The sequence below is a fragment of the Procambarus clarkii genome, unplaced genomic scaffold (genome assembly GCF_040958095.1).
Source record: "Procambarus clarkii isolate CNS0578487 unplaced genomic scaffold, FALCON_Pclarkii_2.0 HiC_scaffold_863, whole genome shotgun sequence".
Taxonomy (NCBI): Eukaryota; Metazoa; Arthropoda; class Malacostraca; order Decapoda; family Cambaridae; genus Procambarus; species Procambarus clarkii.
In genome coordinates this window covers 24,515-48,471 of record NW_027189895.1, presented here as the reverse complement: position 1 = coordinate 48,471, position 23,957 = coordinate 24,515, and the positions used below count along the sequence as shown (strand labels likewise).

Here is a 23,957-nt window from a genome sequence, read left to right as displayed (position 1 = left end):
ATAATGTTTTTTGTTTTGTTTTGTTTTGTTTCGTTTGTTTTTGTTTGAATGGCTGGCTCCACGGGAAATTCACGGAGTTGTGTGGAATAAGGCCTGGTAAAATGAATTAATATGTATGTCATGTTTAAAACAAACTCGCTTAATATAGATATTGTGTGAGGCTTTATACAAAAACAAACAACCAAAACAAAACATGTTGTATATATATATATATATATATAGCTTAATCCGGGTTTGAACTCGCAACTCCAAGAATACGCATCACTTATATACACTTTACCACTGGACCACTGCTGCAGGACACTAGCTTGATGCTGAGGTATCAATTTAATGACGTAAATGCCATTTCCACAAATAAATGATAATTAAAAAGTATTTGTATGTACAAATCTTTTCTGTTTAAAAGGCTACAATATCAGTTACTGATATAATTTGTGTTAATGTTTCTATACCCACAAGAAGGCATATTTTTGCTTATATGTAAAGGGTACGGAGAAGGAATCCACAGACCATCATTCCCCTCCCCTTCCCTCCCCATCCCCCCCCCCACCCCCCCACCCCCAACTCCCACCTACTACCACCACCACCACCACCACCACTCACCACCAATCACCACCAATCACCACCACACAATCACCACCACCACATCCTAACCGAAAACCCCCTAACACATCAACCCTCCCCCCAATCAACAGGCGAAATAATAACCCTCAAATGCCTGCCTGCCTGCCTGCCTGCCAAGCCAATACTAACGGTCTTCTCAGAAAGAAAATCTCTTTGTATCTGTATTACTTGATGAAATGTATGATTCTAATAATGAAAATAAATTTTGATGTCGGTTGTATGAGCATAATGACCAATATGCACATGATATGAATGAATTAAATAGTGTAGTTTTAAGTAATTAGGTTGTAGACACATTAAGCGGATATGATATTTGACGCGTCCAGAACTGGTGATTTTTGGTTTAGTTTTAAATGCACCACCACCACCACCACCACCACCATTGCTTCCCCAGAGCCTAATTAAGGACCGGTAAAAGGAGTCAATATGTATGTCATCTATAAAACCAAAGAATGAATAAAAAAAACACACACACAAACCTACATAATAGTATTAGGAAGATTGTATGGCAAAAAAAAAAAGTATTATTCCCATTGGGTCGTTTGAACTCGCGACTTCCAAAACACCAGCCACACACCTTACCACCCAGCCACCATAGAATTGGTATAATTGTGCAACTTTAGTTATAAAAGTAAAGTTTTCTCACATTGTATTGATAACTTAAAGGATTTTTTTTTTTATTTGCATCTACAAATCTTATTGTCTGTTCTATGAAAAGGCTTGATGTAAATTATGTATTTTTTGAATGATTGAATTGTAGGCACATTAAGCGGATTCGATATTTGATATATCCAGAAAAGGCGATTTATGTTCAGTTTTAAAATGCATCACCGTTAACGCTAAAGGACTGGTAAAATGACTCGATGTTTGTCATTTTTAAAATAAACACTAAAACAAGGCCCTTAACATATATAATGTTTGAATATAAATTGAATGCATATAAATACAAAGTGGGAGTGGCTGGCTGGCTGGCTGGCTGGCTGGCTGGCTGGCTGGCTGGCTGGCTGGCTGGCTGGCTGGCTGGCTGGCTGGCTGGCTGGCTGGCTGGCTGCCTGCCTGCCTGCCTGCCTGCCTGGCTGCCTGGCTGCCTGCCTGCCTGCCTGCCTGCCTGCCTGCCTGCCTGCCTGCCTGGCTGCCTGCCTGCCTGCCTGCCTGCCTGCCTGCCTGCCTGCCTGCCTGTCTGGCTGCCTGGCTGCCTGGCTGCCTGCCTGCCTGCCTGCCTGCCTGCCTGCCTGCCTGCCTGCCTGCCTGCCTGCCTTGCCTTGCCTTGCCTTGCCTTGCCTTGCCCTGCCTTGGCTGCAGCTGGCTGGCTGGCTGGCTGGCTGGCTGGCCGTAAATCAACTCTTAACAACACCACACCACACCACACCATCACTCATCACCCATCACCCACCACCGGCCCCAGTCTCCCAGCCTCTCTTATATACCCGAGCAGGCCCTTTAAATTATTTGAATTGTTGCACTTCGGCCAATGGCAGGCACGATCGCTGCTGCTCAAACATATTCTGGTTCACAAGTATTAATATATATATATATATATATATATATATATATATATATATATATATATATATATATATATATATATATATATATATATATATATATATATATATATATATATATTCATGAAACACATTAAAACCTTGATCATTTATTCATTCATTACGTCTAGTGAAGAATTGCTTTTGTTCATTTGTATGATTAAAAATGGATAGAATATGAATTCCTCGCTTAAAGTAAAATATAAAATATATATTGGATTTATATGATTGGTTAATATTCCAAGTGATGCTGAATATCCCCTATAATTTTGTTTTGTTTGTTTGTTATGTACACATTCCAAATGAAATCAATATAAATGTTATTATTAATGTTTGAAAGTTGATTGTCTACTTGAATCTCTCTATTAAAGTGTGTGTGGCTCCGGATGGAGCCTGGTTATGGTATTTGTCGCTGGTGGGTGGCAGAAGTGCTTACTTCTTCTCTGTCTTCTTTGGCAAAAGAACTGCCTGAATGTTTGGAAGAACACCTCCCTGTGCAATGGTTACGCCAGACAGAAGTTTGTTGAGTTCTTCGTCGTTGCGGATGGCCAACTGCAAGTGACGTGGGATGATACGGGTCTTCTTGTTGTCACGTGCGGCGTTACCGGCGAGCTCGAGAACTTCGGCAGCGAGGTATTCCATGACGGCTGCCTAGGTAGACAGGAGCGCCAGCACCGACGCGTTCGGCGTAGTTGCCCTTACGCAGCAGACGGTGAATTCTGCCCACGGGGAACTGAAGTCCGGCCCTGCTGGAGCGAGACTTTGACTTGCCCTTCACTTTGCCTCCCTTGCCGCGTCCTGACATTGCTGCTGCTGTTGTGGGTTTGTGGTGTTTTAATGCCGGCCCGCAGATCGAGCTTCGTGTTATATACCCCGCTCAGGATCAAGGGAGTCCGCCACTGACCAATCAGCGCGCTCCGCCACGCGACCCGCTCTGAGCTGAGTCGCGAGCGGGATATAAAAGGAAAGCTCGACTCGCGCAAAAGTTCATTATTGTACTGCAACGCCAGCCAGCACGAGCATCATCATGCCACCCAAGGCATCTGGAAAGGCTGCCAAGAAGGCCGGAAAGGCCCAGAAGGCCATTGCCAAGGGCGATAAGAAAAAGAAGCGCAGGAGGAAGGAGAGCTACAGCATCTACATCTACAAAGTGCTGAAGCAGGTCCACCCCGACACTGGTATCTCTTCCAAAGCCATGTCGATCATGAACTCGTTCGTGAACGACATCTTTCGAGCGCATCGCCGCCGAGGCTTCTCGCCTGGCCCACTACAACAAGCGTTCCACCATTACCAGTCGGGAGATCCAGACGGCTGTAAGGCTCCTGTTGCCCGGAGAACTGGCCAAGCACGCCGTCTCTGAGGGCACTAAGGCCGTCACCAAGTACACCTCCTCCAAGTAAACGGCTTACTTACTGCCCTGTGGTGGTGGCTTGGCCTCAAACCAACAAACTCGGCTCCATTGGAGCCACACTTTAATTTCTAAAGAGATTGTGAGTGTTAGACACCAATACTATTATAACAAAAACCTCTGTCACTGAAAGCAAATAGCTATAAAATGAGAATATTTATGAAACTGTCTGTGTGTGTTTCTCTCTCTCAGTCTCTGTCTGTCTGTCTGTCTGTCTGTCTGTCTGTCTGTCTGTCTGTCTGTCTGTCTGTCTGTCTGTCTGTCTGTCTGTCTGTCTGTCTGTCTGTCTGTCTGTCTGTCTGTCTCTCTCTCTCTCTCTCTCTCTCTCTCTCTCTCTCTCTCTCTCTCTCTCTCTCTCTCTCTCTCTCTCTCTCTCTCTCTCTCTCTCTCTCTCTCTCAACACATATAAGCACTCGGTATCTTTTTTCTAGAGATTAGAGATTCATTGTTATGTTCCACATTAGGATTACTATGCAGGCCACCCTCTTAGGTTTGAAAATGTCAAGAAAACGGTTAATTTAAAATGTCATCTCCTAACTTAACAGATTAAGCCAGAGGACCGAAAACAGAATAAAACAGGACTGGACAGTATGTCACTTATACAAGCTGCTTTTATTTCTAGTACAGTATGACAATTTTTATTTTGGGGGGGGGGGGGGGGGTGGGTGATCCTTGACAGTGCATAAGAGCGAAAAGCGACGGCGTTTTGTTTGTAAGAGAACAGGTTGTACTACAAATGACTTGATTTATTGATATCACGTGTATGTATGACACCTAAATTAGTGTATTTGTTTATTTATTTATTTATTTATTATATGTGTAGATGAAGGTTAATTCATATGACTGATGCTAGGAATGTCTGAAATCTCCTTAGAAGGATATTTTGGCCCTGAGAAGGGCCGAGTTTGGTGTATACTAGGGTGGTCGATTTAGCTTATGCACGCTCTCCACGGATACGGCGAGCAAGCTGAATGTCCTTTGGCATGATGGTGACACGCTTGGCGTGGATGGCACAGAGGTTAGTGTCCTCGAAGAGACCGACCAGGTAAGCCTCGGATGCCTCCTGTAAAGCCATGACGGCAGACGACTGGAAGCGAAGATCGGTCTTGAAGTCCTGGGCAATCTCGCGCACCAGACGCTGGAAGGGAAGTTTCCTGATGAGCAACTCGGTGCTCTTCTGGTAACGACGGATCTCACGCAGGGCGACCGTTCCGGGCCTGTAACGGTGAGGCTTCTTCACACCCCCTGTGGCAGGAGCAGACTTGCGTGCTGCCTTGGTGGCCAGCTGCTTACGAGGAGCCTTGCCTCCCGTGGACTTGCGAGCAGTCTGCTTGGTGCGAGCCATGGTGAACAACTGTGGTTTGTGATGGCCGGCGCCGAAAAATTTTTGCTTATATACGCCGTCTCGAGGCGCTTGCTCGAGCGCCATTGGCTGCTCGACTCGCCTACGTCACCCCGTTGCCCCTCCCCTCCTTCCTCTGGCTGCAGCCAACAGGCGGCTCACCTCAATCACTATTATCGCTGATTTTGCTCTATTTTTTGGATTTGTGCAAAAGTCATTTCACAGGGACGTGAAACAGACGAGTAGGCAACTGCAGTTTTGAAAGCGTTGTGAGAAAGCCGTGTCTACTCGACCACAAGCGTAAAGTAAGGGCAGGCAGGAGTTGCAATGCTACTAGTACGTCCGCTTGATGGGATATAGTCGGGAAATCGTGCGGGCATTCGATCAATTCGATTCACACAACTACAACACCATGACTGGACGCGGCAAGGGAGGCAAGGGACTCGGAAAGGGTGGCGCCAAGCGTCATCGTAAGGTGCTACGTGACAACATCCAGGGCATCACCAAGCCCGCTATTCGTCGCTTAGCTCGTCGTGGCGGCGTCAAGCGTATTTCGGGTCTCATCTACGAAGAGACCCGTGGCGTCCTGAAGGTGTTCCTCGAGAACGTCATCCGTGATGCTGTAACCTACACGGAACACGCCAAGAGGAAGACCGTCACTGCCATGGACGTGGTGTACGCTCTGAAGCGCCAGGGTCGTACCCTCTACGGATTCGGCGGATAAGAGCTTGGCTAATCCATCGATTCCACCCACCACCACCTCAAAACGGGACCTAATTAGGTCCCTATACTTTTTTACTGAAGGGCTTAATAGACGATAACATAAATTGTTTTGATATCAGCTAGCACATTGGGTCTTATGAAATCTATTTTTTATCCTCGCATGCTTAAAGGGACTCTGATTGGGGAGGGGGGGGGGGAAGGTTTGTTACGTTATATACTAGCAGAGCAGGATCATTGGTGGGGGGGGGGGGGGTGTGAGGGGGAGAGAGAGAGAGAGAGAGATCTTTCCCAACTCTTCCTTTTTACATGAGGGAGCTACCCGTTTTATTCATTTTATCCTTCTCAGAGCTGTTTTGATAGTATCCAAATGATGGTAAATGAAAAGGGAGGACACGAATATTTACCCAGAATTCAGGACTGGCAATCGATATGCATGTTTGAGTGAGAATCTTTTTCTCTCTCAACTTAGGTATACGTTTATGTCGTACCTAAAAGCGAGAACCACACTATTGGGACAAGTATGCAAGGCCCAATTTTCCTAACAAGCACAGTTAATTTTGTTATTTTCGAACATTTCTTTCCAAATTGGTTTATCCAATTAACAGTATTATATTAAGATCATGAATTGCTGGGTTAGGTTAGGTTAGATTAGCTTAGGTTAGGTTAGGTTAGGTTAGGTTAGGTTAGGTTAGCTTAGCTTAGCTTGGGTTAGCTTAGGTTAGGTTAGGTTAGCTTAGCTTGGGTTAGCATAGGTTAGGTTAGGTTTGATTACATTTCTATGTTAGATTTAACTCAAATTCAAAACAATTGCCAGTCATTCGGCTTGTTAGTCAACTTGCCTCTAATAGGGGCAATTTGTCTAACAAGACTATTTAGTTTTGTGTGTATATATATATATATATATATATATATATATATATATATATATATATATATATATATATATATATATATATATATATATATATATATATATTATTATAGCTTCAAGACTCTGAACCAATATAGAAGCATCAAGAGGAAGTGCTTGTGTTATGGGCCAATAGGCCTTCTGCAGTTACTTCCATTCTTATGTTTTTATTCCCATTGGTTCGTGTTTTATCTTGTGTAAATGTCAATCACCTTACCCAAAACTTTGGTACCATATCACCTCACCCATGTATGTATGTATATATATATATATATATATATATATATATATATATATATATATATATATATATATATATATATATATATATATATATATATATATATAATATACAGAGTAAATCTACCCCAAAAGTAATGATTTATTTGTCTACAAAACTAAACTCTTTTTTGGAATCATATGAGGCCCCTCCACTGAGGGGGGGAGGCCTGGATGTTTATTGTCATGTGTATTCATGCTGCTTGCATGTCGTCGTTTATTTTGCCTTTGTTGTTTTTTTGACAGCTTTCTTTGCCTTGGGTGGTTTGGGAGATTTTGAAGCTCTCTTTATTTTGGGCTTTTTGTTCCCAACAACAAGCTGCTGCTGCTGCTTCTTTTTCAAGGCTGTAGGTGGTTTGTTGCTTGTGGCGGCTTTCTTGGGAGTTACCACGGCCTTCTTTGCTGCTGTAGATGGTTTCTTGGTTGTGGTGGCTTTCTTGGGAGTTAGAACGGCCCTCTTCTCTGCTACGGCCAGCTTGAATGATCCACTAGCTCCACTTCCCTTGGTCTGAACAAGAATGCCGTCAGCCACTGCTTTCTTGAGAAATCTTCGGATGTAAATGGCGATCTTGGCAGCCTCGACTTTGTTGTTGGCAACAACGTACTTCTTGATTGCTTGTAGAGACGAGCCCTTACGGTCTTTGAGTGCTGCGACCGCGGCTAGAACCATTTGACTAGTTTTCGGGTGAGCAACCTGGACGCGAGGTTTCCTGGTGGTGGCCACCACAGCAGCAGCAGCAGCAGCCGCAGCCTTCTTGGTAGGCTTTGCTTCTACCATGATGATGATGAACCAACCAAGGTGATGAGAGACGCTCAGACAGTCACGGGGGAATGATGCTGCCGCCGCTTGAGCCGAACCTATTTATGTGCCGGCACGGTACAGAAGCTGCAACCTGGCAACTCGTCCACCAATCACGACGGTTGGTTTTACGGCTCCGAAACCTGGATCCCATATCTTCTCTAAAATAGAAGCATTTGTTCATGTTCTTTGTAAAAGTATCATAAAGCAGGACAGATGAGACAAATATCATAAAAACTGAAGAGCAGATGAGCACACACATGTTTGTATTACAAAAGAAAATCCACAAATTCATTAGAAATTGGCAGGGCAGGCTGAGGAAGTAGGTAGATGTAAAATGTCTGTAAATGGCGAAAGAACATAAACCCAAGACTGAATAAACGATGTTAAATATCCATGCCAAGGAGACAAAAATATGTTAGGATACAATTACCATTAAGACACCACAAGCAGGTCCGTATCCTGCCGCGATGACTTAAAAGAGTTGGTTATTAGCCACAATGTGTAGGCAGTCTCATGCCAACGGCCACACCACGTTGAGAACACCGCTTCTCGTCCGATCAGCGAAGTTAAGCAACGTTGGGTTTGGTTAGTACTTGGATGGGTGACCGCCTGGGAACACCAAATGCTGTTGGCAATAATGTTTTTTGTTTTGTTTTGTTTTGTTTCGTTTGTTTTTGTTTGAATGGCTGGCTCCACGGGAAATTCACGGAGTTGTGTGGAATAAGGCCTGGTAAAATGAATTAATATGTATGTCATGTTTAAAACAAACTCGCTTAATATAGATATTGTGTGAGGCTTTATACAAAAACAAACAACCAAAACAAAACATGTTGTATATATATATATATATATATATAGCTTAATCCGGGTTTGAACTCGCAACTCCAAGAATACGCATCACTTATATACACTTTACCACTGGACCACTGCTGCAGGACACTAGCTTGATGCTGAGGTATCAATTTAATGACGTAAATGCCATTTCCACAAATAAATGATAATTAAAAAGTATTTGTATGTACAAATCTTTTCTGTTTAAAAGGCTACAATATCAGTTACTGATATAATTTGTGTTAATGTTTCTATACCCACAAGAAGGCATATTTTTGCTTATATGTAAAGGGTACGGAGAAGGAATCCACAGACCATCATTCCCCTCCCCTTCCCTCCCCACCCCCCCCCCCCCCCCCCCCCACCCCCCCACCCCCAACTCCCACCTACTACCACCACCACCACCACCACCAATCACCACCAATCACCACCAATCACCACCACCACCAATCACCACCACCACATCTAACCGAAAACCCCCTAACACATCAACCCTCCCCCCAATCAACAGGCGAAATAATAACCCTCAAATGCCTGCCTGCCTGCCTGCCTGCAAGCCAATACTAACGGTCTTCTCAGAAAGAAAATCTCTTTGTATCTGTATTACTTGATGAAATGTATGATTCTAATAATGAAAATAAATTTTGATGTCGGTTGTATGAGCATAATGACCAATATGCACATGATATGAATGAATTAAATAGTGTAGTTTTAAGTAATTAGGTTGTAGACACATTAAGCGGATATGATATTTGACGCGTCCAGAACTGGTGATTTTTGGTTTAGTTTTAAATGCACCACCACCACCACCACCACCACCACCATTGCTTCCCCAGAGCCTAATTAAGGACCGGTAAAAGGAGTCAATATGTATGTCATCTATAAAACCAAAGAATGAATAAAAAAAACACACACACAAACCTACATAATAGTATTAGGAAGATTGTATGGCAAAAAAAAAAAAGTATTATTCCCATTGGGTCGTTTGAACTCGCGACTTCCAAAACACCAGCCACACACCTTACAACCCAGCCACCATAGAGTTGGTATAATTGTGCAACTTTAGTTATAAAAGTAAAGTTTTCTCACATTGTATTGATAACTTAAAGGATTTTTTTTTTTATTTTGCATGTACAAATCTTATTGTCTGTTCTATGAAAAGGCTTGATGTAAATTATGTATTTTTTGAATGATTGAATTGTAGGCACATTAAGCGGATTCGATATTTGATATATCCAGAAAAGGCGATTTATGTTCAGTTTTAAAATGCATCACCGTTAACGCTAAAGGACTGGTAAAATGACTCGATGTTTGTCATTTTTAAAATAAACACTAAAACAAGGCCCTTAACATATATAATGTTTGAATATAAATTGAATGCATATAAATACAAAGTGGGAGTGGCTGGCTGGCTGGCTGGCTGGCTGGCTGGCTGGCTGGCTGGCTGGCTGGCTGGCTGGCCAACCTGTCCTCTTAAAAAGAACGTCAACATTTGCCGTTTGACTCTACGGCTGTTTTTGGACGTTATTTTGTGTAAAACTACGTCTATTATCGCTTCCATGGACTATCTCTTGTTATACAATGAAATACCACACTCTTATTATTCTATAACTCACTGACTATGCTCTGATATTTGTTCTTCAAGTAAAAATATATATATTTTTGCCTTAATTAGGCCATAATCCAGAAAATTCCAGCCTATCGATCTTTATATTTAGGAAAACATCTAATAAATTTGGAAATGAATTTTTCGTTCGCCAACAGTTGCCTGTTACTATTTAACCCTCCATGCTTTAATGTCGCTGGTCATTGTGACTTTCCCAGGATTTATATATGTTTTGTAGTAGCATTTAGTCAAACTACAGTAATTTAACTAATGGGAAACCTCTATAGTTGTCGTAAATTAATAATAGTCATTTATCAAATAATAAATTAGCAAACATATGCAACATTTTATGTTACGACTTTTCGGGTAGGCCGTTCTGTTTGTTTACAACCCCAATGGTTCAAAATACACAATACTTTTAATATGTAAGTGACTAAGTATGCTCTAATGTATGGTCCTCAGTGAAAATTATCGTTTTTTTTTTTAATTTGTCCATAATGAATAAGTTTCCTTACTGTTGATCTTTATATGAAGAAAAACATCTAAACAAATTGGTATTGTGTTTTCGTTCAGATAAAGTTTCCAGATACTATTTCCTAGTTATCAATTAATGTAGGTGGTTATTTTAATTCGCGGCTACCAGGGGCTTTCTCCCATTATACAATATAAATGTACTCACTAACTATTCTCTGGTATCTGTTCTTCAAGTAAAATTACCAATTTTTTTGTTTAATTAGTCCATAATTCATAAAATTCCTTCAGGTCGATCTTTAGTTTTAGAAAAACATCTAATCAATTTGGAATTTAATTTTTCGTTCACCTACAGTTACCAGCTACTATTTCATTGTTATATTTTATGTCGCTGGTCATTACGATTTTCCAAGAATTTAAACAGCTAAACAGCAAGTAGCATCTTGTTAGAGTACAGGAATTTACCTATGGAGAACCTCGATAGCTGCCGAAAATTATTAATGATTATATATGGAATTTAAAATAATGAATTATATACCATTTCTTATGTTACGTCTTTGGCGGGTAGGCGGTTCTGCGGGTTTACAACCGAATTGTTTAAAAATCACACTATTTTAAATGTATGAGTCACTAGTATGCTCTGATATATGTTCTGCAATGAAAATAAAGATTGTTTTGTTGTTAATTACTCCATAAATGTGTAATGTGTTAATTCAGTCTAAAATCTTTTTGCAACGTTTATATGCGATATACGTAGCTGGAAACTACCTAATATTTAAAAATAATAGTTACAACATTCTATTAATATATAATGTTGAAATAAATATCACACAAAGTCTGTATATCTGTTTTTAGATGTCTTATAATTTTTTTTAAAATAGTATTAATGATTTTTATGAATCTTGCGTAAAAATTATGTTAATTATTATTAATCTAATTGTTATTATTTTAAGTAAAAGAATTGCAAGTATTCGAATAACCACGGGGTCTCTGTTTGTGTATGAATGCACGGATTTGTTTTTGTTATGAGATGGACGCCTTAGAAAGCATGGTGTAGGCCACCTGTGGCTCGCATCCGATCCCACGATCGTCGTCGCCCCTAAATCAACACAACAGGTATTTAGTATTTACGATTATAATAAGTAATATTTCTTTTATAATAATATTGCAGCAGGTGGTGTAGTGGTAAGACACTCGCCTAGCGTTCCGCGAGCGCTATGTCATGGGTTCGTATCCTGGCCGGGGAGGATTTACTGGGCGCAATTCCTTAACTGTAGCCTCTGTTTAACGCAACAGTAAAATGTGTACTTGGATGAAAAAACGATTCTTCGCGGCGGGGATCGTATTCCAGGGACCTGCCCGAAACGCTACGCGTACTAGTGGCTGTACAAGAATGTAACAACTCTTGTGTAGATCTCAGGTTAGGGGCTAGGCATTTACACTCTTAGGTCAGCAAACTAGCTAGAAGGTTAGACCATTAGACTCCACTCGTCAATCGGGGCCCTGCATGACACAGCTTATCCTAACCTAGCCCAGCTTAAACCATCTTAGCATAGTTCATTCTAGCTGTGCATAGTGCTTGCACAGCCTTGCTTATCCTAGTTTACCTCTTCCTAGCCTACCGTAGCCAAGCCTATCCCAGTATACCCTTACCTAGTCTTGCCTAGCCTAACCCTGCCTTGCTTTTAAACATGACCAGTCCTTCCTACCCTAGCCAAGCCCTGACCAGCTTAGCCAAGCCAATCCCTGCCTAGATTTAGCATAGCCTTGCCTTTTTATTAATATATAGAGGGTACCACCTCTGGTTGAGTTTGTAGGAACCCTCCACTTATAGGGTTGAGGGTTCCATATATATATATATATATATATATATATATATATATATATATATATATATATATATATATATATATATATATATGTATATATATATGTATATATATATATATATATATATATATATATATATATATATATATATATGTATATATATATATGTATATATATATATATATATATATATATATATATATATATATATATATATATATATATATATATATATATATATATATATATAATGTGTGTGTGTGTGTGTACTTACCTAGTTGTGCTTGCGGTGGTTGAGCTCTGGCTCTTTGTCCCGTATGTATGTATTCATATATATATATACATATATATATATATATATATATATATATATATATATATATATATATATATATATATATATATATATTATATATCCTGCCTGAAATGCTGCGTGTACTAGTGGCTTTACAAGATAGTTCTTATAAAGATAGCATTTTGTGGTTATTCTCTATATCTGGTTCACCTAACAGTAAATAAGTACCTGGGAGTTAGACAGCTGCTATGGGCTGCTTCCTAGGGATGTGTGTGTGTGTGTGTTTGTATTCATGTTGAATTTTACAAAGTAGGAAGAGATGTTTGTAAAAAAAAAAAATCAAATATTTTTGAAAGTATAAGTAGATTTGATATTTTTCTTTAATTATTTATTTCTGCTGTCTCGCCTCCTTTATAAAATGGCATCATTTTTGCTGTTTTAAGGATATCAGGAAAAGTAAGGCACTCCAGAGATTTGTTAACTCCTTCCTAGTGTTGCCTAGCCCAGCCCAGCCTAGACAAGGCAGGCTGGGCATCCTAGCCTCACGCAGCTTAGCCGCAACCTACATGTAGCATCCCAGTCCATCCTAAGTGATCATTATCTTACTGGCTGTGTTTTCTCTTCAGCCCTGAATGTAATGTGGTGGAACATAATCAGATACATATCAGGTCTTAGAGAATCTGTACTTCATACATTTCTTAATAATGTCTCACAAATATTTAAATAATTAAAAAAAATTGTATAATAACTTCATATTATTCTTGCAATTTATTTTTGCATTTTTTTTATACAAAATTTACATTTTAAAAGATTACCTCTATTTTTAGATTGATGACTTGAAGACTACAGTGCCATCCACAGCAAATCATGGTCTTAAAATATCTCCTAGCAATGACGAGACCAATTTTCACAGAGATCAAATTTTTGCTAAGCAGTAGTCACAGGTAAATATATATTATATATATAAAATTAACTACTTCATTGCTCAAAGCACCTTTAGACATTCTGAGAGTTGTGATATTTTGTTAATTAATTAATTAGGCTATATTTTAATGTTTTGTAATGTTTTCATTACTTTTTTTGTTTTGAAATATAAATTGTTGAGTTTTGAAACATTTTGACATTAACTATACCTGAATATTTATAAACAAAAAAATACCAGAACTATGTCCTTGACAATTGCACTAAGAAGTCTTTGCCAAAATCAGGTGCTCAGTGCAGTAGTTAAAAACTTAAAAGTTGTACCACCTCTGGTGCAAGATTAGGGACCCATAGCCTCAGAGAAGAAAATAGAGAGTACTCAGAGAAGGCCTTGAATAATAGGCAGGCTGTTTGTGTGTGTTTCGACGGTAAGCTTGCTGACACCATATGTAATTACCTAAGTGTAGTTACAGGATTAGAGCTACGCTCGTGGTGTCCCGTCTACCCAGCACTCTTTGTCACATAATGCTTTGAAACTACTGACGGTCTTGGCCGCCACCACCTTCTCACTTAACTTGTTCCAACCGTGTACCACTCTGTATGCGAAAGGAAATTTTTGTATATTTCTTTGGCATCTTTGTTTAGTTAGTTTAAATCTATGACCTTTTGTTCTTGAAGTTCCAGGTCTCAGGAAATCTTCCCTATCGATTTTATCAATTCCTGTTACTATTTTGTACATAGTGATTTTATCACCTCTTTTTGTTGTCTTCTAGTTTTGGCATATTTAATGCCTCTGACCTCTCCACATAGCTCTTGCCCTTTAGTTCTGGAGCCACTTAGTAGCATGTCTTTGCACCTTTTCCAGTTTGTTGATGTGCTTCTTAAGATATGGGCACCACACAACCGCTGCATATTCTAGCCTTGGCCGAACAAAACTCGTGAACAATTTCTTTAGTATTTCCCCATCCATGAATTTAAACGAAATTCTGAAGTTAGAAAGCGTGGCATAGGCTCCTCTCACAACGTTCTTTATGTGGGCCTCAAGTGATAGTTTTCTATCTAGAATCAACCCTAGACCTCTTTCTTTTATCAGAATTATATAAAGATTTCTCACATAATTTGTAGGTTGTGTGGGATCTATGTTCTATTCCACATTCCATTACATGGCATTTATTCACATTAAATTTCATTTGCCAAGTGGTGCTCCATATACTTATTTTGTCCAGGTCTTCTTGAAGGGCATGACAATCATCTAAATTTCTTATCCATCCCATTATCTTAGCATCATCAGCAAACATGTTTATATAATTCTGTATTCCAACTGGTAGATCATTTATGTAGACAATGAACATTTCTGGTGCATGTACTGTGGTACTCCACTTGTGACACTTCTCCAGTCCGATTGCCTCTGATTACTGCCCTCATTTTTCTATCAGTCAGAAAATTTTTCATCCATGTTAGAAGCTTACCTGTCACCCATCCAAAATTTTCTAGTTTCCAGAACAACCTCTTATGTGGAACTCTGTCGAAAGCCTTTTTTATGTCTAGATAGATGCAGTCGACCCAACTACATTTTTCCTTTAAAATCTCTGTGGCTCAATCATAGAAACTGAGTAAATTCGATACACAGGATCTTCCAGATCGAAAACAATACTGTCTGTGTGATATTATATAATTTCTCTCCAGGTGTTCTACCCATTTAGTTTTTATTATTTTTTTATTTTTCAATCTTTTCACTATTTCACTTGTCAATGATTCAGGTCTATAACTGAGAGGGGTGGGGTCTTCCCTGTTGCCACTTTTGTAGATTGGAACTATGTTAGCCTTTTTCCACATGTTTGCTATGACTCCTGTACACAGGGATGCCTGAAAGATCAGGTGAAGTGGAAGGCTGAGCTCAGATGCACATTCTCTCAGAACCCATGGTGAAACTCCATCTGGACCAACTGCTTTGTTCTTACTTAGCTCCTTTAGCATATTTTCCACTTCATCTCTAGACACCTCTATACGCTCTATGATGTTCTCAGAAATTCTTATTGTGTCTGGTTCTCTTAAGATTTCATTTTGTATAAACACACTTAGGAACTTTTTGTTTAATGTTTCACACATTGCATTATCATTTTCTGTGAATCTGTTTCCTATTTTCAACCTCTGGATATTATCCTTTACCTGCAATTTGTTGTTTATGAATTTGTAGAATAGGCCCAGTTCTGTTTTACATTTATCCATTATCCCTTTTTAAAAATATCTTTCTGCCTCTTCCCTTACTGCTGTATAATTGTTTCTCGCATCTTTGTATCGCTGGTATGATTGGGGGTTTGGCTTCTTTCTATATTGATACCTGCTTGATGGGGTTCTGCTCTTCTACTCCCCAAGCCCGGCCCGAGGCCAGGCTCGACTTGTGAGAGTTTGGTCCACCACGCTGTTGCTTGGAGCGGCCCGCAGGGCCACGTACCCACCACATCCCGGCTGATCCGGAACTTCTCTTAGAAAACAGTCCAGTTTTCTCCTGAAGATGTCCACGGTTGTTCCGGCAATATTTCTTATAGTCGCTGGGAGGACGTTGAACAACCGCGGACCTCTGATGTTTATACAGTGCTCTCTGATTGTGCCTGTGGCACCTCTGCTCTTCACTGGTTCAATCTTGCATTTTTTTCCCATATCGTTCACTCCAGTACGTTGTTATTTTACTGTGTAGATTTGGGACCTGGCCCTCCAGTATCTTCCATGTGTATATTATTTGGTATCTCTCTCGTCTCCTTTCTAGAGAGTACATTTGGAGAGCTTTGAGACGATCCGAATAATTTAGGTGTTTTATCTCATCTATGCGTGCCGTATATGTTCTCTGTATTCCCTCTATTTCAGCAATCTCTCCTGCTCTGAAGAGGGAAGTGAATACTGAGCAGTACTCGAGACGGGACAACATAAGTGACTTGAAGAGTACAACCATTGTGATGGGATCCCTGGATTTGAAAGTTCTCATAATCCATCCGATCATTTTTCTGGCCGACGCAATATTTACTTGGTTATGCTCCCTGAACATTAGATCGTCGGACATCATTATTCCCAAATCCTTGACATGCTGTTTTTCTACTATGGGAAGATTCGATTGTGTTTTGTACCCTGTATTATGTTTCAGATCCTCATTTTTGCCATACCTCAAATTTATCACTGTTAAACATCATGTTATTTTCTGCTGCCCAATCGAAAACTTTGTTGACATCTGCTTGTAGTTTTTCGGTCTTTCATTCCATTTTTGTGTCTTTTGGTCTGTGGCCCTCTCAATTTCTGTTGAACCAATCCTGTTTTCTGGCCCTGCATCTCTGTTTTGGTATGAATGTTTGTGTGCCTTCATTGTATATTTTGCAAAATTTGGCATACATTTAATTTACTTCCCTGTCTAGCAACAAGTTTGCCTAATTACTTATTAAAAAAAATATGAAGTTCCCCATAGTGACCTCTCTCTCTCTTGAAATCAAGTTTATCAACTGTTTCAATGTCCCCATTTTCTGTGTGTGTGTGTTTGGAAGCTAAGCTTGCTGATACCATGTGTGTGTGTGTTTGGAGGCTAAGCTTGCTGATACCATGTGTGTGTGTGTTTGGAGGCTAAGCTTGCTGATACCATGTGTGTGTGTGTGTGTGTGTTTGGAGGCTAAGCTTACTGATACCATGTGTGTGTGTGTGTTTGGAGGCTAAGCTTGCTGATACCGTGTGTGTGTGTGTGTGTTTGGAGGCTAAGCTTGCTGATACCATTTGTGTGTGTGTGTTTAGAGGCTAAGCTTGCTGATACCGTTTGTGTGTGTGTGTGTGTGTTTAGAGGCTAAGCTTGCTGATACCATGTGTGTATTTGGAGGCTAAGCTTGCTGATACCATGTGTGTGTGTGTTTGGAGGCTAAGCTTGCTGATACCATGTGTGTGTGTGTGTTTGGAGGCTAAGCTTGCTGATACCATGTGTGTGTGTGTGTTTGGAGGCTAAGCTTGCTGATACCATGTGTGTGTGTGTGTGTGTGTGTGTTTGGAGGCTAAGCTTGCTGATACCATGTGTGTGTGTGTGTGTGTGTGTGTGTGTGTGTGTGTGTGTGTTTGGAGGCTAAGCTTGCTGATACCGTTTGTGTGTGTGTGTGTGTGTGTTTAGAGGCTAAGCTTGCTGATACCATGTGTGTGTTTGGAGGCTAAGCTTGCTGATACCATGTGTGTATTTGGAGGCTAAGCTTGCTGATACCATGTGTGTGTGTGTGTTTGGAGGCTAAGCTTGCTGATACCATGTGTGTGTGTGTTTGGAGGCTAAGCTTGCTGATACCATGTGTGTATTTGGAGGCTAAGCTTGCTGATACCATGTGTGTATTTGGAGGCTAAGCTTGCTGATACCATGTGTGTGTGTGTTTGGAGGCTAAGCTTGCTGATACCATGTGTGTTTGGAGGCTAAGCTTGCTGATACCATGTGTGTGTGTGTTTGGAGGTTAAGCTTGCTGATACCATGTGTGTGTGTTTGGAGGCTAAGCTTGCTGATACCATGTGTGTATTTGGAGGCTAAGCTTGCTGATACCATGTGTGTGTGTGTGTTTGGAGGCTAAGTTTGCTGATACCATGTGTGTGTGTGTGTGTTTGGAGGCTAAGCTTGCTGATACCATGTGTGTGTGTGTGTTTGGAGGCTAAGTTTGCTGATACCATGTGTGTGTGTGTGTTTGGAGGCTAAGCTTGCTGATACCATGTGTGTGTTTGGAGGCTAAGCTTGCTGATACCATGTGTGTGTGTGTTTGGAGGCTAAGCTTGCTGATACCATGTGTGTGTGTGTGTTTGGAGGCTAAGCTTGCTGATACCATGTGTGTGTGTGTGTTTGGAGGCTAAGCTTGCTGATACCATGTGTGTGTGTGTGTTTGGAGGCTAAGCTTGCTGATACCATGTGTGTGTGTGTTTGGAGGCTAAGCATGCTGATACCATGTGTGTGTGTGTTTGGAGGCTAAGCTTGCTGATACCATGTGTGTGTGTGTGTTTGGAGGCTAAGTTTGCTGACACCGTATGTGTACTCACCTATTTTTACTCACCTGTTTAAATAATAATAGGGGTGTGTACCACCTCTGGTGCAATTGTAGGGACCCACAGCCTTGAAGAAAATAAAGAGTATTCAGAGAAGACCTTGTGGATTCTCACTGAACACTAATCTTTTCTTCTCCTACCACCCCTCTTATTTTGTTTTATGCTGTATTCTATTATATATCATATAAATACATAGCCAAATGGCAATATTTATTATGTCTATACAAAAAGCAGACATCCACTTTATTTTTTTCTCTTCTTTGTTTCTATATGGATTTTGTTGTGACTAATGATTCTCCTCCTTTCCCATCAACAGGTCTTCCTCACTGGGCTTGCTCGGCTTTTGTGTTACTGTGAGGGTGCCATCATCGTTTACCCTTCAAGACTGACTCATGCTGGCATTGCATTTGTGGACTTCCCTTCACAGTAAACAGTCCTTCTCCATATGGTGATTGTCCAGGGCAAGCAGGGTGTGACTGCCACCTTGGAGAAGCAGGGTCTTTTAATATGAAGAATCTTCCGTCTTCTCTACTTACGCCAGCCTTGCATTCTTGTTACTTCATGGCCCTTGGGCCTTTTTTATTTATTTTACCTAATAAATTTTGTTATTAATACCCGTGTTTCACAAGAGATCCTTAACATTTTAAGCACCAATTGTATTGACTAATGTACGTCTTGTAACCTTTAAGACATAGACAAGACATAGATAAATGAGTGAATAATACTGAGTGACTAGGATAGGGCGAGGAACATAGTACAGTGTCTGACTTTGGAAGAATGCCTACTGTTTTAGAAACCTTATTGCCATGATCATAATCGTATGGGTTAAAAAGCATTTATTGTCACTCCTACACTGTGGCTTGTTGAGCTTAAAACCTTTGCTCCTTGTTCGTGTTACATCTGACCTTTTGAAGAAATTGTATGAATCAATATCCTCCAAATTGTTCAGTATTTTAAAGGTTTCGCTCTATTACTCTCTCATTTGCATATATCTAAGCATATAGATTTAGATTAGATTTTTTATTCAGGTTAAGGTACATACATTGCAGATGAGTTACAAAGGGAAAGACAATGACTAGAGTTCACTAGCTCTATTGGAAGAGAAACGTCTGCAAGACAAGTGTGGGCAAAAATTAAGGTAGCAGCGGCTCACAACGACCCCCAACGGCTTCATTTTGTATCTTCTCCAACTTGCCCATCCTACCTTTACCAAAACAAGAAATGACAGGTGCAGCATAATCAATAAGAAATCTCACAGTACTCAAGTACATCATACGTAGCACTTGGACTCCCACTCCTTTCCACAGCATGCCAAGGCCTTCAGAGGTTGTAATCTCTTCCGACATTGACTCAACAGTCTGTTCATCTCAGTTTCCAAACTCTCATGGGTATATCCAACATATATGCCTAAATATTTATATATATTAACTCTCTCTATATTTTTACCGTTTATTTCCAATATAATGGGCCTCCGACTTCTACATTCAAACTTTAGTTTTGTCTTCATTAACCACTAGTCCCATGTGGTGACACTGGTTTCCGAAATTGTCCAACACTGTTTGAACCTTTGAAATATCTCTGCCCTGAAACAAAATATCATCGGCATATATGATTGGAGTTATCCAATTTGAGTATTTCTCAGATGCTATCTTATTCATTAGTACATTAAACAGGGTGAGACTCAACACTCCTCCCTGAGGTGTGCAGAGTTCTTGACCTTGATACCTTGAACCATACAACCTTGATACCACACCTGAGCCTTCCTTTCCTGAAGATAATCCCCTATCCAGCGCAATAATCTCCCTTCAACACCAAGACCAGCTAATTCATATAAAATAACCTCTTTGTTGGCTTTATCAAAAGCTCCTTATAAATCAATAAAAATTGTATAATAATCATTACCATTAGCTAGACATTTAATAATACAGTCAGAGGTACTTTTTCCTCTGAGGAACCCGAAAAATTATTAGACAGCTGATCACCTATTATATACAAAAGTTTATTTAAAATGATCCTCTCCATCATTTTACAAAAACACGAGGTTAAAGACACAGGTCTGTACTCTCCATTGGCTTTAGGGATAAGGATGATCATAGTTCTTTTTCATTTACTTGGAATTCTGCCCTCTTTATAACTAATATTAAAGAGGTCTAAAAGTGGGCTTTTCGTCATAATGGCAAGTTCATTAAGTATTTCATAAGTTACTCCATCCTCCCCAGGGGGCGGTAGATTTCCCAACTTTAATCGCCGTTATTAGTTCTTCTCTGGTAATACCTGTGCAAGTGACATCACCACTGTTACCTGCTGTAAGTATAAAATCCTTTCTTAGATCTTTCCAAGAATCTAATGACTCTCGTTACAGCGGGTAATTAAATGAACTAAGTTTGGCAGCTTCCGCCCATTAATTTACGAGCCCATTTGCAATTCCTTTCGGGTCAGGATGTGCAACAAAATTATGCTTTTTACCCCTTATTTCATTTATGTCTTGCCAGATTTCCTTCAAGTTTGTTACTCCTAACTTTCTCTGCAAACTCCTGCCAATACTTGCTCCAAATTTCCTTTCTCTTCTCCGCACACTTTTATGGGGGGATGCTTTTCTATACCAGATGTTTTCCAGTTTAATGTTGCATTAAATACATCTACCTCCTTAATTAAATCTTAATAAAATGCTTCTGCCGAAACTGGCTTATAAGTATCATACCAAGACTTAATATGACCAACAAGACCCCTTAATTCTCCCTTATTAAACTTTAAGCTTTTCCTCTGAAGGCAGGCATGCTTTTTATCTAGTTTAAGCTGTATTTGTAATGCAAAATCTCTTAGCATTTCATCCACAGTAAGACAATTCTCCTCTATGCCCTCAGCATTTATCAAACAAGCATAATCTAATCTCCCTCCCCTCAGATGAGTAGGAGAGGGCTCGCCCAGCAGTTGAACATCTTCATGTTCAACATGTGCATCTTCATGTTCAGAATGTTACCATCCCTATCCCCAGTTTCCTGGAGTGCTACTATGTTAATATTCTCTAAGAGTATAATAGTGTACATCCACCGCTCTAGTTTTTAATCCATTAACGTTCCAAGATAATATTATCAATCTACTTTCATCCATGATTAATAATAAAACTACCTTTGCCCTGTCCGTCACATTCCATGAGATACGAGAGTACCTTAGAAACTTCCTTCCAACTCCGTAATATTTTTTCTTTCTCCTCACTTGCACAACTACTACTAACATCGAAGGTAATAGTATTCGTATCTATTTTCTTTGTTATTTCTGTATACCTTTTTACTTTAACGAAGGTACCCCCCAGGTGTAGGGAGGAATGATCTTTTCCAGGTATATTTTGAAAATCAGCATAGTTTTGCCACGTACCGCTTCGGTGAGTAGGCGGTTCCATGAGTTAATAACTCTGTGGGTGAAAAAGTATCTCCTGTAACTGGTAACTGGCTATTCAGACGAAGGACTTCGGGTAGATGTAGTTTACTTGGACCTGAACAACGGTCGTAGTCTGCTGTCTGCTCTGTGTCGAGGCTGTAGCGTCTTGGGTCGATTAGAACTGTACACGCCGAGTGCTACATTCTTGACTGGAGATTGTACTGTGTGCTATTCGATTGATTGATGAAGATTAAGCCACCCAAGAGGTGACACGGGCATGAATACCCCGTAAGTGGTGGCCCTTTTGAGCCATTACCAGTATCAAAAGATGATACTGGAGATCTGTGGAGGCGCAACTGCACCCTGCGTGACGGGAGATGGCTCCCGGACCAAATGGTGTGTGCTATTCTGATTTATTTATAAAGATTAAGCCACCCAAGAGGTGGCACGGGCATGAATAGCCCGTAATGTGCTATTCGACTGATTGATAAAGATTAAGCCACCCAAAAGGTGGCACGGGCATCAACAATCGACTTGAGAATGGTCCAGGACGGACCGAAACGTCGTCGTCTCTTCAATTTCCAGTGTGTGGTCTGGTCAACGGGCATGAATAGCCCGTAAGTGGTGGCCCTTTTGAGCCATTACCAGTATCAATAGATGATACTGGAGATCTGTGGAGGTGCGACTGCACCCTGCGTGACGGGAGATGCCTCCCGTGTGTGCTATTCTCAAGTCGCTTGCTTATGTACGGTGATGACACCTCACAGTAAGATATAGAAGGGTGGAAAACCGTTACCTGTAAATAGGGATAGGATTAATGCTTGTGTAATTAGTTATGCCATTATGATGATGAGATAATGGAGTATAAGGATTACTCGATCACTACATCACCTTCAACTATTACTAGGGGAACTATTCCATGGTCCAGCGATTTTCTGAAAAGGAGTTTCACTGGCAAGCATAGTGAATTGAGAGCATAAGAATAAAGGTAACTGCAGAAGGCCTATTGGCCCATACGAGGCAGCTCCTATCTATAACCACCCAAACCCACTCATATACATGTCCAACCCACGCTTGAGACAATCGAGGTCCCCACCTCCACCACGTTACGCGGTAATTGGTTCCACAAATCAACAACCCTGTTGCCAAACCAGTATTTACCCAAGTCTTTCCTAAATGATTGATGAAGATTAAGCCACCCAAGAGGTGGCACGGGCATGAATAGCCCGTAAGTGGTGGCCCTTTCGAGCCATTACCAGTATCAAAAGATGATACTGGAGATCTGTGGAGGCGCAACTGCACCCTGCGTGACAGGAGATGTCTCCCGGACCAAGTGTGGCATATCTTCTTGATGAAGATTGATTGATGAAGATTAAGCCACCCAAGAGGTGGCACGGGCATGAATAGCCCGTAAGTGGTGGCCCTTTTGAGCCATTACCAGTATCAAGAGCTGATACTGGAGATCTGTGGAGGCGCGACTGCACCCTGCGTGACGGGAGATGTCTCCCAGACCAAGTGGTGACCAGATGGTGTCCTTTCCTAAATCTAAACTTATCCAATTTATACTCATTGTTTTGTGTTCTGTCTTGTGTTGATACTTTTAATACCCTACTAATATCCCCTTTGTTATGTCCATTCATCCACTTTTAAACCTCTATCATATCACCCCTAACTCTTCGCTTTTCCAGTGAATGCAATTTAAGCTTTGTTAATCTTTCTTCATATAAAAGATTTCTATTTTTGGGAATTAACTTAGTCATCCTACTCTAGACACGTTCAAGTGAATTTATATCCATTCTATAATATGGCGACCAAAACTGAACTACATAATGTAAATGGGGCCTAACCAGAGCAAGATATAGCTGAAGAACCACACCAGGTGTCTTGTTACTAACACTTCGATTAATAAATCCCAGTGTCCTATTTGCCTTAATACGAGCATTCATGCATTGATCC

At 40.5% G+C, this 23,957-nt stretch overlaps 1 long non-coding RNA gene and 1 other non-coding gene across 2 annotated transcripts; both read left to right on the top strand.

Annotated features, from left to right (window-relative positions):
• The first annotated feature begins 8,147 nt into the window (after positions 1-8,147).
• LOC138361837 (5S ribosomal RNA) lies at positions 8,148-8,266 on the top strand. Its single transcript, XR_011227214.1, has one exon. It is a non-coding gene; the product is annotated as a 5S ribosomal RNA (ribosomal RNA).
• Positions 8,267-11,521: 3,255 nt separating this feature from the next.
• LOC138361832 (uncharacterized) lies at positions 11,522-19,159 on the top strand. The gene is made up of 3 exons (XR_011227208.1): positions 11,522-11,656; positions 13,493-13,609; positions 18,940-19,159. It is a non-coding gene; the product is annotated as an uncharacterized lncRNA (long non-coding RNA).
• Positions 19,160-23,957: the final 4,798 nt, after the last annotated feature.